Source organism: Canis lupus, chromosome 37 (assembly GCF_048164855.1).
Source record: "Canis lupus baileyi chromosome 37, mCanLup2.hap1, whole genome shotgun sequence".
In the NCBI taxonomy this organism is placed as follows: domain Eukaryota; kingdom Metazoa; phylum Chordata; class Mammalia; order Carnivora; family Canidae; genus Canis; species Canis lupus.
This window is the reverse complement of record NC_132874.1, coordinates 5,453,623-5,471,139: the sequence shown is the minus strand read 5'-3', so window position 1 is coordinate 5,471,139 and position 17,517 is coordinate 5,453,623. Positions and strand designations below refer to the sequence as shown.

Here is a 17,517-nt window from a genome sequence, read left to right as displayed (position 1 = left end):
TTTGTAGCGCTGGGCACATTGTGACATGTTATTTCTTGTCTGCCTATCACATGGTCTGATTTTCTGCTCCCGGAAGCATTTACATTCTACGTGAACACAGATGCAGGGGATCTTCATCTGTGATTTTGCATTTGTTCGTCCCTCTGGCCAGAGTGTTTTTCTTCCATTTGTCTGCTTGGCAAACTTACCCTCTCTCATCTTCCCAAATCAAAATAGATGCCTCCCCAACATGGAGAATTCTTCCCTGACTCTTGCTCATTAGAGGGGATCCATCCTCCTTAGATCTACCGCCTTGCTTTGTTTCCTTGTTCACGCTGTGGTTGAATTCATATACGAGTTTATAATTGTGCTTGTGGGTCTCGTATACTCAAGTGGCTATGAGAAAATGGATGCAAGAGGTCAACTGCGTGCACATCGTTAGTTTTTAGGGTAATGCCTGGAACATGGTAGGAGCTTAAAAGATGTTTATAAAATAGGTGAATGGCCACATCGTACAGCGGTAACATCCTTTGGGATTCTAAGCTTGTAGATATCTTTAAGTTAAAAAAAAACAAAAACAAACGTGTACATCAAGAAATAAAAGCACCAATGTTCTCATTCTCATTCAATGTTCTCATTCAATGTTCTCAAATGATATTCATAAGATATGTGTGTATACATCTGCATAGATACATATATACGTACATACACATGCATAATACATAAACAGCTTATATGTATGCAAGAGATGCACACAAGCAGTTTTGCCTTCCCAGACATCATTTTCTCCAGTCATAAAACATAGTTATTTCACATACACGTACCTTATTTTATTGTGCTTCACTTTATTATGCTTTGCAAACGTGGGTTTTTTTTGTTTTTGTTTTTGTTTTTGTTTTTTACAAATTGAAGATTTGTGTGTCAGGTAAGTATTGGCACCATTTTTCAAACAGTACTTGCTTATGTCATGTCTGTCATATTTTGGTAATTCTTATAATATTTCAGTCTGTAATTATTTTATTATGGTGATCTGTGATCAGTGAGTGATCTTTGATATTACTGCTAATTGATTCGGCATGACATGAACTGTACCCACGTTTCACAGCAAAATTTATTGATGAATATATGCATTCTGACTGCTTCACAAACTGGCCATTCCCCATCTCTCTCCCTCTCCTCAGGCCTTGCTATTCCCTGAGACATAAAAATATTGTAATTAGACCAAATAATTACTATACAATGGCTTCTGCATGTTCAAGTGAAAGGAAGAGCCATGCGTCTGTCACTTCAAATCAAAAGCTGGAACTGATTAAGCTTAGTGAGGAAGCATCTAGAAAGCCAAAATAGGCTAGAATTTTGGCCTCTTGCACCAAACAGTTGACCAAGTTGTGAATGCAAAGGAAAAGTTCTTGAAGGAGATTAAAAGTGCCACTCTAGTGAACACATGAATGATAAGAAAATGAAAGAGTCAAATTGAGAATATGGAGAAAGTTTGAACGGTCTGGACAGATGATCAAACTGGCCACAACATTCCTTTAGGCCAAAGCGTCATTCAGAACAAGACCCTAACTCTTCAATTCTGTGAAGGCTGAGAGAGGTAAGGAGGCTACAGAAGGAAAGTTTGAAGCCAGGAGTTCGTTCATGAGGTTTAAGGAAAGAAGCCATCTTCATGACACAAAAATGCAAGCAAGAGGAAGCCATAAGTGCTGATACAGGAGCTGCAGCAAGTTCTCCAGAAGATCCATCTGAGATAGTTAATGAAGGTGCCTAAACAGATTTTTACTGTACATGGAACAACCCTCTATTGGATGAAGATGTCATGGAGGACTTTCATAGCTAAAGAGGAGAAGTCAGTCCCTGCCTTCAAAGCACAGGCTGACTCTCTTGTTAGGTGTTAACACAGCCCCTGACTTGAAGGTGAAGCCAATGCTAAGTCACCATCCTAAAAATCCTAGGGCGCTTAAGAAGGATGCTAGATCTACTCTCCCTGTGCTCTATAAATGGAACAACAGAGCCTGGATGACAGCACATCTGTTTACAGCATGGTTATTTCTGAATTATTATTATTATTACTGAATATTTTAAGCCCACTGTTGAGACCCTGCTCAGGAGGAAAAAAAAAAAAATCTCTCTCAAAATATTCCTGCTCATTGACAATGCATCTGGTCAACCAAGAGCTCTGATGGAGATAAACAAGTAAATGAACATTGTTTTCATGCCTACTGACACAACATCCATTCTACAGCCCATGGATCAAGGAGGCATTTTGATTTCCAAGTTCTTCTTATTTAAGAAACCTGTTTCCAAAGGCTATACCTGCCATGGACAGTGATTCCTATGATAGGTGTGGGCTGAGTAAATTAAAACCCCCCTGGAGGGATCCCTGGGTGGCGCAGCGGTTTGGCGCCTGCCTTTGGCCCAGGGCGTGATCCTGGGGACCCGGGATCGAATCCCACATCAGGCTCCCAGTGCATGGAGCCTGCTTCTCCCTCTGCCTGTGTCTCTGCCTCTCTCTCTCTCTCTCTGTGACTATCATAAAAAAAAAAAAAAAAAAAAAAAAATTAAAACCCCCCTGGGAAGGAGTCACCATTCTAGATGCCACTCAGAATATTTGTGGTTCATGGGTTCGGGTCAGATTAACAATCTGAACAGCAGTTTGGAAGAAGCTGATTCCTACTCTCAACAGATGACCTTGAGGGATCCAAGACTTCAGTGGAGGAGGTCACTGCAGATGTGGTGGAAACAGCAAGAGAGCTAGAAGCAGAGCCTGAAGACGGGACTGCATTGCTGCCATCTCATGATCAAACCTGAATGGACGAGGAGATGCTTCTTATGGATGCGCAAAGCCAGTGGCTTCTTGAGATGGAATCTACTTCTGGTAAGGATGTCGTGAAGTTTGTTGAAGTGACAACAAAGGATTTAGAATACTATATCAATTGGGTTGATGAAGCAGTGGGAGGGTTTGAAAGGATTCACTCCAAATTCAAAAGTTCTGCTGTGGGTAAAATGCTGTCAAACAGTGCCACACGCTACAGAGTAATCATTCGCGACAGGCAGAGTCAACTGATGTGGCAAACTTTATTTTTGTTGTATTTTAAAAAGTTGCCACAACGACTCCATCCTTCAGCAGCCACCACCCTGATTGCTTAGCAGCCATCAACATTGAGACAGAACCCTCTGCCAGCAAGCTCAGATGATGGGTAGCTTTTTTTTTTTTTTTTTTTTTTTTTTTAATTTTCAATAAACTGAGTGGCTTCTAGAATGGGGAATCCATGCTCAGGATGTACACTTCTTTAGCCATAATGCTATTGCACACTTAGTATGGCATAAACATAACCTTTATATGCATTGGGAAACCAAAAATTTTGATTCAATATGCAATCAAATAAAAAAATTTGATTTATATGCATTGGGAAACCAAAAAATTTTGATTCAAATTTTATTGCAATATTGGCTTTATTGTGGTGGTCTGGAACTGAACCACAGTATCTCTGAGGTTGTCTGCACTAAACAAATAGATGTGAATGAAAACCATAAAGCACATGCATACTTTTTATGGAATAGACTTAAGTGTGCTACTGGTCATTCTCTAAATCATTTCTGTGCCCTTTCCTGGCCTGCTGTGTGCCCTCACCTGACGACCCAGGCCCTAGGTGGCTGCCACTTGCATCAGCAGTTGATGGGAGGACAGGAGGAGGGAGGGTGGGGCCCATCTTTGTTGTTCCCTCCTGCTTTGCCTGTCATGAGGACAGCTCCTTATTGGGCCTAGATGACCCCCTCATCCCTCCAGGCCCAGGAATGGGAACAGACTCTCCTATTGCTAGTTTCTGGAAGTCTCCCCATCCCTCTCCTACCCACCCCCCTCCCCATCAATGCCATAGCTGGCAAACTGAGCCATCAGGACTGTCTTTTTTTCTGTACCTTTTGGGATGAAGTGTCTCCAGGTAGAATCTTGTCCCATATTCAGGCAACTCTGCTTTTGCGTGTGTGTGAGTTAAGTATCTTCTGTGTATATGCAAATTGTGTGAGCATGATTTTCCTTTCTTTTTACATTTTTAAAAAATTTTCAGCTTTCTTTATATTATCCCCTGGTACAGACATATTAAAAGTGATTCATATCTGCATCGTGTGAATGTGTATATATATGTGTATGTGTTTGCCATCAAGGGAAAACTTTTATTTTGAGGTGCCTGGCTAGCTCATCCCGTGGAGCCTGTGACTCTTGGTCTCAGGTTGTGGGTTCGAGCCCCATGTAGGGTATACAGATTACTTAAAAATAAAATATCTTTTTTAAAAATAGATTTTCACTTATTTATTCATGAGAGACACACAGAGAGAGGCAGAGACACAGGTAGAGGGAGAAGCAGACTCCCTGTGGGGTGCCTGATGCAGGGTTCAATCCCAGGACCCGGGATCATGACCTGAGCTAAAGGCAGATGCTCAACCCCTGAGCTACCCAGGTGCCCCTCAAAAATAAAATCTTAAATGAATTAATTTTAAAAAATAAAGTTAAATCTTTAAAGATGTTTTAACTATATGAAAGTTAAAAACATTTAAACAATAAACAGGGGATGCCTGCGTGGCTCAGCAGTTTAATGCCTGCCTTTGGCCCTGTGATCCTGGAGTCCCGAGATCAAGTCCCACATTGGGCTCCCTGCATGGAGCCTGCTTCTCCTTCTGCCTGTGTCTCTGCCTCTCTCTCTCTATCTCATGAATAAATAAATAAAATCTTAAAAAAAAAAAAAAACAGTATCTTAAATAAAACAAGAAAAGTTTAAGAAAATAAGAAGAAATGAGTTGCAAAATTTAACCTCCCCTAAATTCATCTATGAGTATAGGGCTAATTTATAGGGCTAATTTAATAGAAATATGAATTTTGAATGAGTATTGCTGTTAATTAGGGGTTCCCCCCCTTTTTTTTAAAGTCAATCAGATTTTTTTCAGGTAAACATTAAAGTTCTTGTACAGACTTCTAATACATGCTCATATATTTCAAGATGGCATATAAAAATGCTCATGCCATACAAAAATGTTCTTTATTGTTTTGAATATCGGTATCCATGCCAAATTTTAATGACGGTTAAAGTCAAAGTGAATTTTTTGTTTAAATAAAAATACAATACTTACATTATCTAATTCTAGAGGGCCCAATGATGTGAAAATAATGAATTCATAAGAATTATATTAACTGAATCTTTATTTGAAAAATACTATCTTAAAATTAGACTGCTAGATCTACTTGAATAAGAGTGACTGTAGCATCAATTAAATTACAGTAGCTAGGGATCCCTGGGTGGCGCAGCGGTTTGGCGCCTGCCTTTGGCCCAGGGCGCGATCCTGGAGACCCAGGATCGAATCCCACGTCGGGCTCCCAGTGCATGGAGCCTGCTTCTCCCTCTGCCTGTGTCTCTGCCTCTCTCTCTCTCTCTCTCTGTGACTATCATAAAAATAAAAAAATAAAAATAAAAATAAATAAATTACAGTAGTTAAACCAAAAAAGAGATCAATGAAAATTTGCTGTAAAGACATGTACAGATGCTGTGCCCTGGCTGGGGGTGCTCGGGACCCGGCCGTTGTGAGCTGAGTCACACCTGCAAGTGACCCTGGGGACCCCTGGACACTTGCAGCCTCTGCGGGCTGCGGGTGGAGCAGCGGGAGCAAACGGGCCCCTTGGGAGAGGCTGGAGTTGGACCCGGCAGTGGCCAGCGTTTGCCTGCGTGATGATTTTCTTCTCTCAGCTCCTTGAGGATTCTCTCAGTCAACAAGAGGCCGCCTCGCTGTCTTGGGCCCTTTCCTCATGGAAGAGGATCTCCTTTCGATGGTGCAAGTGCTTCTCTCGATTCTCTGCCTGCGTCTTCAGTCATCTTCTTGCAGAGGCTGCAAATCTGATTTGCACAGTTCATGTTTCTCCACGTGCTGGGAGGTTTCTTACTGATTCCCCAGCAGAGTCCTTCCTCCTCAGACACTTTTCTCTGACGTTGCGTGATGTGTTCCTGGTGTAATTCAGGCAGAATCTGAAGCTTCGGCTTCGGCTGCTCAATCTCACTTTCAAGCTGTGAATTTTCACGCTGCAAAGATGCTTCGTTGGCTTGGAAGCTTATTTGTCCCTAAGCCCCTCATTCATCGGCTTTCCTTCCCACGATGGCCCTGCTAGTTCCTCACTTTTCCCTTCAGTACTTTGAAGGGACACGTGGAAGTCAGTGTCACCAGTGGTACTTTCCGAGCCGACTGCTGCCTGGTGCACGGGGTGATTGCGCTCTGCTCCCCTCTTTCACTCGCCTTCCCGGCTCCGTGACCTCTCAGGAGAGCAGAGAAGGGGAAGGAAGGTCTTCAGCAGGTTTTCGGCCGTTGGTGTTGACTGTTGGGGTTTCTCCTTCAGGACCTGCTCCATTCCTGCTGCATGCAGAGGCTCCAGCCTTTCTTTCGCTTCCTCCTTTTCCTGGACTCTCCCCTTTCCATCTCGCAAGTTCTTGTTCAGGCAGTTCTGGCCTCCCGGGGAAAAGAAGTATCTTCATTCAGCTCGTCTACCATGTCCTCCCAGAGTTGTCCTCCATCCTTGTCTGATGCTCTGAAGATGGGATTTTTGTCAGTTGCTTGGGCAAGTTCGGGAGGCTGGCTCTTCTCTGCCTGCTTCCGAAAGTCGACAGTGTCTTGAAGTGGCACCGCTCAGGTTTGTATCGGTCGGCGACAAGCACAGGTTTGTCGTGTGAGGGGACTGGCCTCCACCCCAGGCTACCTGAGGGCCTCCCCGGCCTGTGGCCTTGGTCCGTTCTTCTCACCCATTCCCGCAGACTTCACTGCACGCAGAACACCGTTTGCCAAGCGCCTTCACGCTTCTTAAGGTGCATCATGTCTTTACTATCAAAACCAGCACCGCAGTACATGCCCGGATCTCCCAGGGAAATGCAGAGACTCGGGCCATGGCTCCAGCTTTCAGAAATCCCCAGCAGGGCACCCGCAGGTGCTCCTAGACCAGCTGGAAAGTGGATCCGGTGGCAGGCGGTAGGCCCTCGTGGCTGCATGGCACGCCACTGCTCTGCCTCTGGGTGCCCGTGTGCTGTGCGGCTCCACAGGCAGCTCAGAACCCTGGGCAATGCTCCATCTCTAAGGTAGACCAGGGCCAGACAAGCAGGGCAGATCAGTTGGGTCAGGGGAAAGGGTGGCCAGGCAGGTGCTAGGAAGCAGCTCTCCCTAACTCTGCCCTGAAACAGAACGTGTCTCACTTATCCAGTACAGGCAGCAGTGGAAGGGGATCAAAGCAGGGCCAGGCCATGTCCCCTTCTGTGCACAAGAGCAAGTCAGGGCAGTGGTGGGGTCCTGTCCCTGCGTGAGCCTCATTTTTCTGATTTAAAGTTTCTTTCTGCTGCAGGAAGCCTGGCGCTGCCCACAGGGTCCCAGGAATCTGCCCCTGCTAAGGTTCTCTCTCGCCTTTGTATGTTGTCACTGTAGGGAGGCAGGGGCCCCGGACTGAAGGGTCTCCCCAAATGTATTAACTAAGAGACCTGGATTCCAATCCTAACAAGTCAGGAGAAATCAATCAAAATTGGCAGGTCTTAACATTTCATGGATTTTCTGTAGGCCAGTGTGCCCCTGTTCAAGTGTTCAAGTGTTCCTGGAGGGCGGTGACTCGGCTTTGGAGGTGACACAGTGACATGGTCTCCTTCCCTCATGGGACCCTCCATCTTCAGCCCACTCCTCCCATGACAGTCTCAGGGAGGGTCCCCAGTCCATGGAGCATCTTCAGAAGTGGGCCTCTGGGGAGGAGATGGGTCCTTCCTTGGGCTCCATTTGCCACCTTTCATTTCACTGAACCACATCTCACTCTCTGATCTCTCTTCGGTAGACCCAGCTCAGAGCCTTCTTGTCCATCCCTGGGGCTCTGTCATGAACAACTTGTCCCCAGGCCATTTACTGAGAGGGATACCAGGCAACTGCCAGCTGAAGCCAGCCTGAGGGTCCTCAGGGCTCCACGGGTACAGAGAACAGAGGCTCTGACTAAGACTGGGGGTGCGGGAAGAAGGTGGCCAAACACCCCCAATGGGAGGATTTCTTTTCTTCCTTTCACTGAACTATTTTTTTTAAGAGCATCACCAGTTTAAGGAAAAACTAAGGAGAAAATGCAGAGAGTTCATGTCTGCAAAGGATTATTAGGGAATATAGGAAGAGAAACCTTACCAGTGGCACCGAAGCACATCAACCATTTTAGAAACAACACCTTGGGAGTTTTAATCTTTACACATAACCTTAGCTTCTGAGGTCTCATCCAAACAACAGACCTGCAGCATCCTGTGCAGACTTCCATTTATCTACTTGGGCTGAGCTGACCCCACTGGAAATCGAACATTGCTCCAGATATTGATCCAGTCACATGGACACTGGCAGGGCTCCCTTTGTGTGAAATTTACAGAGGAGCCTGTTCCGGGGAGTTCTTCAGTACAGAAGTATCTGGAGGCTGCTGCTTCCCTCTTGGGCTGGTGGGAAGGGATCCTCCCCCCGGGGGGGTCAGGAATAGCACCTTCACGGTGCCTGTGTTTTCACGGGAGGGCTGGGTGTACTGGGCTCTGCAGCTCTGCTCGCCCGTTTGGCCCGCCGACCCTTACTGTAACGTGACCGCCTAGTCATGACCTTCACGTGCTGCAGTGGTGCTCTGTTCTGCTGCTGCTCTGTCTCTCTGGCCTTAAGCTAGAGTGAACTCACTGAGCACGAGATTCCTTTTTTAAAAAAATCGAACTGAAAGGAGTGTTGTTTGCTCTCTGGCCCTCAAACACCAAGGCACTGTTGTGCTCCTTAAAATTGTAAATTATGTCTGTTTAAGAAAATGTCAGTGTTTTTTAAAACAGAATAACAGTGCTGGAAAAGACTTGGCTGTGCTATTTGTTACCAAAGTTTCATGCAAGAAAAATGATGCATTCATCATTATGAGTGCAGTCAAGGGGCCTAATGACTCAGGCACAATGCCGCTTCAGTTCTTTTAAGTAACATGATGGGTTTTTTTTTTCTCCTCAGCAAGTTATCTGAGTAATGTAAAAGCTCATAAACTGAGATCCAGGGAGGCTTTGTCAATAATGCACTATACTTAACAACAATTAAAACGTAAGACACATCTCATATAATTAAATCGATTTTTTTTTTTTTTTTTCTGCCAGAAACAAGACTTTTTTTTCAGGTAATGATTGCTTTGGCTGTCTAAAATTGTATTTATTGAGGTGGGGGAGGAAGAGATCTGTTGTTACATTCAGACACCATTTCTTGTGTCTTCAAAATCCAATTCTTAAATAGGCCAATAGGATGATTTTTGAGTAGAGAGGGTAAATAGGTATGGATAATCTGTGCCATCGAGATAGAAGCACTGTGCTGGGAATCATATTATTTAGTGACATAGAATTTCAGCCCTGCAAGTGGCCTCGGATACCTAGGAAGGCAGGGATAATGGTGTTCCCAGTAGGACCAGGCCTCTCATTTTGCTGTCCGCTGGCCAGTTGGGACCCAGGGCACAGCTCTTAATCTAGCCGTGCACTCTGTGGTGTCATGCAAGCATAACATGGTTACATTTTTGTGTCTAAAATATGTTAAGGTCTGTAAAAACAAGGGACTTCACTTTTTCCATTAAAAATTGCCTTTTAAGGGTAAATGTAACACCATCCCCCCCAAAAGCACATAGCTCCTCTTTGACCCCTGGATAACTCTGCTAAATTGGAATATTTACCTGAACTTTCCTTACTTGGCCTCCAATCATGTTAAACAGCTGTTGGAATGAATACAAAGGGACTTGCCTGACTTTCTAGTAATAACCTTGTTTTTTTTTTTTTTTTTTTTTAACCTTGGTGGCTTGAAAGCATTATTTAGTGAATCAAGTTTTGCCTTTTCCAGCAATGGGAGTGGCTGTTTTTCCATTAAATAGTACTGGGTTTAATGGGGCTAGAAACCCTAGCCACATGGAAATTTCAAAAGAAGAAAGAAAGATTGTTTTCTTTGTATTTCTTTTTTTTTTTCTTTTCTTTTTCTTTTTTTTTTTTTTTTTAAAGCTGCAAGTACTCAGAGCGGACAAGGGTTCTATGCGAGCGGGTGGGTGGGATATAGTTGCTGTGAAATATGATGGAATGTTTGCCGAGCTGTTTTCCATGAGAATCAAAATGTTTCTCTACTCCTACTTCGTTTTCATGGCAGTGGCCTTTTAAAAATAAAGTTGCCTCAGGGGCTGGTGATCAGACTCTGGTGTTGCTCACTTTGGAAGTAATGGCCATAGACTGTGACCAGCCATTCTCATGCTGTGGGCAGAAATGCAGAGAGATATGCTCCATTTCCGACCATGTGGGGATTGAGTTCTGATGCTTTCCAGTATTTGTTGGAGAAATGGATGAGGGAAGGCGAGGGAGAAAGCTTATCTTAATGGAGTACTGCTGCTTTGTTGGCTGGGTTAACATTTATCTCTCTGTGTGTCCAACTCTTGCCTGGAGCTTCTGCTTTTGCTATCACTTGGGCTGGGCAGAGGAGGCAGGGTGGTGTGGTGGATAGAAACAAGACCATGGATTCTGCCCATTTCATGATTGGATTATTTGTTCTTTGGGTGTTGAGTTTAATACATTCTTTATGGATTTGGATACTAGCCCTTTATCTGATGTGTCATTTGCAAATATCTTCTCCCATTGTGTAGGTTGTCATTTGGTTTTGTTGACTGTTTCCTTTGCTGTGCAAAAGCTTTTTATCTTGATGAAGTCCCAATAGTTCACTTTTGCCTCTGTTTCCCTTGTTTTGGGTGACATGTCTAGCAAGAAGTTGCTGCAGCCAAGGACACAGATGTTGCTGCCTGTGTTCTCCTCTAGGATTTTGATGGATTCCTGTCTCACATTAAGGTCTTTCATCCATTTTGACTCTACTTTTGTGTATGGTGTAAGGAAATGGTCCAGTTTCATTCTTCTACATATGGTTGCCCGATTCACCCAACACCATTTGTTGAAGAGACTGTCTTTTTTGCATTGGATATTCTTTCCTGGTTTGTTGAAGATTAGTTGACCATAGAGTTGAGAGTCCATTTCTGGCTCTGTATTTTGTTCCATTGATTTATATGTTTGCTTTTGTGCCAGTAGCATGATGTCTTGATGAAGACCTACAAATGGACAAGAGACACATGAAAAAATGCTCAACATCACTTGGCATCAGGGAAATACAAATCAAAACCAAAATGAGATACCACCCCACACCAGTCAGAATGGCTAAAATTAACAAAGTCAGGAAACAGATGTTGGTGAGGATGCAGAGAAAGAAGAATACTCGTACACTATTAGTGGGAATGCACACTGGTGCAGCCGCCCTAGAAAACAGTATGAAGGTTCCTCAAAAAGTTGAAAATAGAACTACCCTACAACTCAGCAATTGTACTACTGGATATTTACCCCCAAACTAAATGTAATGATCTGAAGAGGCATCTGCTCCCCAATGTTTATAGCAACAATGTCCACAATAGCCAAAGTATGGAAGGAACTGAAATGTCCTTTGACAGATGAATGGATAAAGAAGATGTGGTATATAAATATAATGGACTACTACTCAGCCATCAAAAAAATGAAATCTTGCCATTTCAAATGATGTGGCTAGAACTAGAGGATATTATGCTAAGCGAAATAATTCAGAGAAAGACCATTATCATATGATCTCACTCATATGTGGAATTTAAGAAACAAAACAGAGGATCATAGGAGATGGGAGGAAAAAATAAAACAAGATGAAATTAGAGTAGACAAACTATAAGAGACTCTTAATCATGGGAAACAAACTGAGGGTCGCTGGAGGGTGGGGTGGGGGCCCGGGGTAATTGGGTGATGGACATTAAGGGGAACATGTGATATAATGGGCACTTCCCTTCCCCTGTACTCCTCTGTTTTGTTTCTTAAATTCCACATATGAGTGAAATCCTATACAATTGGCTTTCTCTCATGGACTTACTTCTCTTAGCATAATGCCTTCTAGTTCCATCAAGAATCTACTTTACATACTTATAGTGACTCTATCAGTCAGTTAATAGTATCCTCATTACACAAGTAAGGAAATCATGAGTTAGAGAATTCAGCAACTAGTCCGGAGTCACACTACCAGATCTGACATCCAAACCAGGCTTTCTGACTCCAAAGCCCATGATCTTGTTCTCATTGTTTATTGACTCACCAAGTCTAAGAACTGATGTTTGTTTAATGTGACAGCAGCCTAATTATTTTAATTATTTGGCCATCTGAAAAATATAGTTCATCACAAATACATATATATATATATATAATTTTTATTAGTATATATATTTATAAAAATATTTTTCAGCCTTTAAAAATGGGAAAATTTCAGCTTTGTTTACTGAACTTTTAAACTATTCACATTGGTGTATTATGGAAATCCTACCCCTTCTTTATGAAGGGCCAACAATAGTAACCAACGTTTTTATTTTAATAATATAGCAAAGCTCATTTATGATAATTTAAAGTAGTGCCATGCTTAGATAGATCTTTGATGTTTCAGAACAATCTTCAAAATGTAAAATTACCTTGAGTATCAAATTTGAATTTGTTGGGATGCCTGGATGGCTCAGCAGTTGAGCGTCTGCCCTTGGCTCAGGGTGTGATCCCAGGATCTGGGATCCCTGCAGGGAGCCTGCTTCTCCTTCTGCATGTGTTTCTGCCTCTCTCTCTGTCTGTCTCTCTCATGAATGAATAAAATCTTTAAAAAAAATTTTTGAATTTGTTAAAAGATGTTAATTCAGGTCCTTAGTTTGGAAAGGTGAAAATGTACTCTTTCAGAGATTACTTGTAGTAATTAACAAGGTGTGTTTTTAAAAACAACAACAAATAAAATAACAGACATTTTGTTGTTTTAATTACTACTATCATTTTTTTTTGAATTTCATGTTTTCTACCCATGTGCATCATTTTCTGTCTTTAAAACTTACATTAGGTATATAAAGTCTTTTTTTCTATTATTGGTAGATTCTGCATTAGAAAACTGCCAACTGTTTGTAGCTTGCAATTAATTACAAAAAGATAACTCTGCCATTATTGACTTCAATCTTATAAAACAATGAAACCAAGTATAGAACATTCTAAGTAAATTACTTTTATAGGATTTTTATCTTCAAAATTGAGTGTGACTCCATGGTTTGGTGTGATTAATTAAACCTCATTAGTTTGAACCTTTGATCAAATCAACTAGGTGAATTTATTTTGCTCTGCATTTGACCAAAAGTTTGATGGTAAGAGCCTAAAGTAGATTTTAGGAACAATAATAAAGCCTAGTAAAAATACTAAATAAGGAAGTGTACTCTTATAACTTATCAGTGTTAGAACTTGAAAATATTTAAACTAAAAGCAAGCAAGTAAATAAACAGAAAGGAAAGGAAGGAGTTACAGTGGGATGTATGTAAATAAGCGGTGTAATGTACTAGAAAGAACACTTGGTCCAAGTCAGGGGATGTAGGCTTGTACCCCAGCTTTAGAAATTCCTGTGTGGATTTGCATGAATTTTCCCCAGAGCCTTTGTGCCCTTCATTTGTAAATGGAATTGATTGGGCCGAAACAACGGATGGCTTTGTAATGGTTCTGTAGTAACTACTAAGAGAAGATTATAATATATCCTTTTTACAAAAACTGAAAAACTGGTACAAGCTCTACTCTTGTATGTTTTTTATACCCCTGTTCTGTATAAAGTTCAGTTTGGGATGCAGAACTGTTCTCTGTTCAAAAATCTCTCTTTTCTCACTCTCTCTCTATGTATGCATATACCTATCCTATATCTTGCATTCTAAACAATCACTGAGACAAATTGGCCTGCTCTAATATTTTATGATTTAGGATATTCCTCAGTGTAGAGAAATTCACATTATCCAGAACAATGTATAGATCAAAGTAGTGATCTTGGGGGACCTGGAATCCAAGTGCGTCCAAAACAAATCAGCCATATCACTGAAACCAAGTCAAATTTCTACAATGAGATCATTCATAATTGAATTCTCTGAACATCCATCTTGTCAGAATTTGCCCTGGATTTGACCTGCCCACCTGACATCTGCCCCCTTTCCAGCACCCTGAACATACTCACACTTCCCTTTGTAATGTAACGTGGACCATGCTGTGATTCGAATGTAGATTTCATTGCTCACTGATTTTAGTTTTTAGGTTTCTAGAAACACTTTTCCAGAATGTTTCCTTCTCTGAACTTGTGTTAGCTGTGATGTTCTTTCACTAAAGCATCATTTATCTCCTTTCAGCATAGGGAGCTCTGTGCTCCTTGGAAATCTTACACCCACTAGCCCTCTTGTACAAATTACATCAACAAGTATTGGCCCGTGGCAGGTGGGATGAAGCACAGTAGGGTGGAGTCTCAGATTGCCTACCTGTGAGAAAGGTGGGAAGAGGAAAGAGAAGCAAGTGAGTGACCACAGGAAGGAAAGATGGGAAATTACCAGATGCATCAATTATAAAGTTCCTGATGGTTGTAGAGGAGTTTAAGTTCCTGTCATCAAGAAGCTTTAAGAATATTTTTGAAAGAAAAAGTGTAGACAAAATAAAATGGTTACATGATTATACAGGTATGTAGGGGCTCACTCTGGAAGTTGGTGGATCATACATAGAGTACTATGAGAGTTCAAAGCTTTGGAGTCGTCTTTGTCAGATGATTTGTGTATGAATGGACACCCAAAGGTAAAACCAAAAAGATTACACGAGCCAACATCCTTGTCACATCCTTATTTTTATGGAAAATAGTGGTAAAATATCAGGATCTCAAATATTCCTGTTCTGATTAATAGGGTGGAATAACTCATGTTGGAAAGATAGCTGTCCCAGTCAGTGTGGGGAATGCCTTATGGAGTTTTTAGTCTTCAAGATAGGCAAAAAAAGAGAAGGTATCGTAATTAAGGTCAATGGTAGCAGCAGGACCTGACCTGGCCAGTGGTGCTAGATTCAACCCACTCTTATTTCTGTAGGTTTGTTTTGCCTGTTGTTAATAGAAATAATCACTTCTCACACATTTATATTCAAATAGAGACTAAGAAGTTAGTAAATGAATCTATTCACTCAGTTAAGAGAAACAATCCAATTTTCCCAGTGCACATATGTTTGTGGTTTGCTAATATATATATTTTTTTTGTCTTTTTGAGAAATACATATGCTATAGCTTCAAGGGTGGAAAATTTCACACAATTCTATAGTGAGGAGGTTTAATTGTAACCCTTTTGCCTATGTTTTTGAAGAAAATTTATTTTCTTAAAAAAATAGATATTACCTTGTCACCTAGGAATACAAATAAAATACTCTAAGTATCCTCCTCTAGCCTTTCCAAACAAGAATATCAGGTCACTGGTTCTTTCTGTGCCTCTTCTTGGGGCTCTGCTAATTCTACATAAACACATCCTAGAAAACAGCGAGAGGATATTGCCAGTTATAACCTTCCAAATACATTCCACTTCTCTGCATGCTAGAAAATATTTAAGACAGATTGTATTTTCCCTCTGTGTTTCAGTTTTCACAGTTAATAAGATAGGCATTTTCATGGCTGACTTGCTGTTTTCATGGGTAGCAAATATTCAGATTAGTATTCCAGATACCAAGTTTACCTAATTTTATCCAGAATAGAAAGTGCCATAAAAATGAAAGATTTTACTTCTTGCCATTTATATTTAAAACATCAAAATAGCTCTAATCATATTATTAAGTATGTTATGATTGCTCTGGTAGCTGGTGTTTCTAAGGAAATGTCTTTTGAACCTATTTCTCTTGATGGATTTTCATGCCAAGTAGAAACTGGTGAGATTAAAAAAAAATAATCTCCTAGCATTAATCTCATATTCAAAACTGTAAAATAAAACCTTGCTTCTCACCAGAGAGGAGGCAAGCAGAAGATTCCTAACATTTTCTCAATGTTAAGAGTTGCATTTCTTAAGATCTGAATTTATTTGCTATTCTATGATACGTGATCAACCTTTTAAACCACCCACCGAGTACAAGTAGTCAATGGTAATATTGTGTTAGCCACTGGTAGGTTTTTGTAATTATTCTTGTGGAATGAACAGAATCAGTTCAGCTTTAGTACAAAATCTACTTACCTTCCCAACCTCTCTTTTCATGGAGAAAATTGAACCGGTGTTTCACTCATTTCCTCAATTTGATCTGTCCTTAGTCTTATGATATAAAGGATGGCACCATCCTAAATAAGATAAGTAAAGTTCAGGAAAGCGATTAGAAGGAAAATTGAATAAAATGTGGATGCCATGTGAGGGTGGTGATGGAGATGGACATTTCCAAGGGAAATAGTGAACCAACAACATGGAGGTCATGTGGATTTCTGTCATAACTAATAAAGATCAGCCAAAAACTACCAAATGAGTTTCTTTTTATTGTAAATATTATATTCTTAGTAAAAATATGGGGTCATATCATTGTTACATGGGCTTTAAAGCTCCTTGGTAAGCTTAGGAATTTAATTCATTGATTTAGTATTGTGAGGTGGATGCCCTGTGAATCACAGTTTGAGAGTACCTGCAACAGTATCTAGCACTTATACTGACAGCATGGTTTCCAGGGAAGCTGTCGTCCAATCTCATGCATTGCTCTTCTCCTAAGTAGAATTTTCCAGAAAGGTGTATACAGTACATGCAGTATCTAACAAGGTCCTTCTCCTCTCAAACTCACAGGTACATTTGATGGGAGGTGTGAAGATACACAGCTGACCAACCCAGCTAACGCCACCCAGTGAAATGTTCAATGATGGGTATTGGCTTTAACTATCTTGGTAAGTATTGTTCTGATTGGACTCCAGTCTCAGGCTGGTTTACAGCTGGAAGATAAAACTTTTGCCGAATTACTTATGCAGGACCTTTTTATGGCTCTAATTTTGGTTTGGATCCAGAGCAGGGAATCAGCATGGTGGGATCATTTTTTTTCCAGAACACTGAATAAATGGAAGAGAAGGTAAATGCCATCAGGAAGGACATACACATTTATTTTTGTTATTTTTTTTTCAGCTTTGAATTGTTTTCAGCTTTATTGATATATAGTTGACAATAAGATTATAAGGCATTTAAAGTATATGGTGTGATGACTCAACATACATGTGTATCATGAAGGGATTCCCACATCCCACAGCTGAATTAGTAACACATTCATCACCTCTACATACATACAAATATATGATTTTTTTGGTGAGAACATTAGATTTTACTCTTAGCAAATTTCAATTATATAATAGAGTATTATGAACAACAGTCACCATGTTTTATGTGAAATCCTCAGACCTTATTTTTAAAACTGAAAGTGTATACCCTTTTATCATCCTCCCCTTTCCCCCCCACTGCCAGCCCCTGTCAACTACCATTCTACTCTTTATTTATAGGAGTTCAACTTTTTTTTTTCTTTTTTCTTTTTCCATTTTAGATACTCTATGTACATAATGCCATGAAGTATTTGTTTTTCTCTGTCTGGCTTGCTTCACTTAATATAATGCCCTCTAGTTTCATCCTTGTCACAAACGGCATGGTTTCCTTCTTTTTTAAGGAAATGCACA

At 41.0% G+C, this 17,517-nt stretch overlaps 1 long non-coding RNA gene across 1 annotated transcript in view; it reads left to right on the top strand.

Annotated features, from left to right (window-relative positions):
* LOC140626099 (uncharacterized) overlaps positions 1-16,746 on the top strand; it is a 31,926-nt gene extending 15,180 nt beyond the window's left edge. The window contains exon 4 of the long non-coding RNA XR_012025316.1: positions 16,649-16,746. This is a non-coding gene — a long non-coding RNA (uncharacterized lncRNA). The remainder of the gene's footprint in view (positions 1-16,648) is intronic.
* Positions 16,747-17,517: the final 771 nt, after the last annotated feature.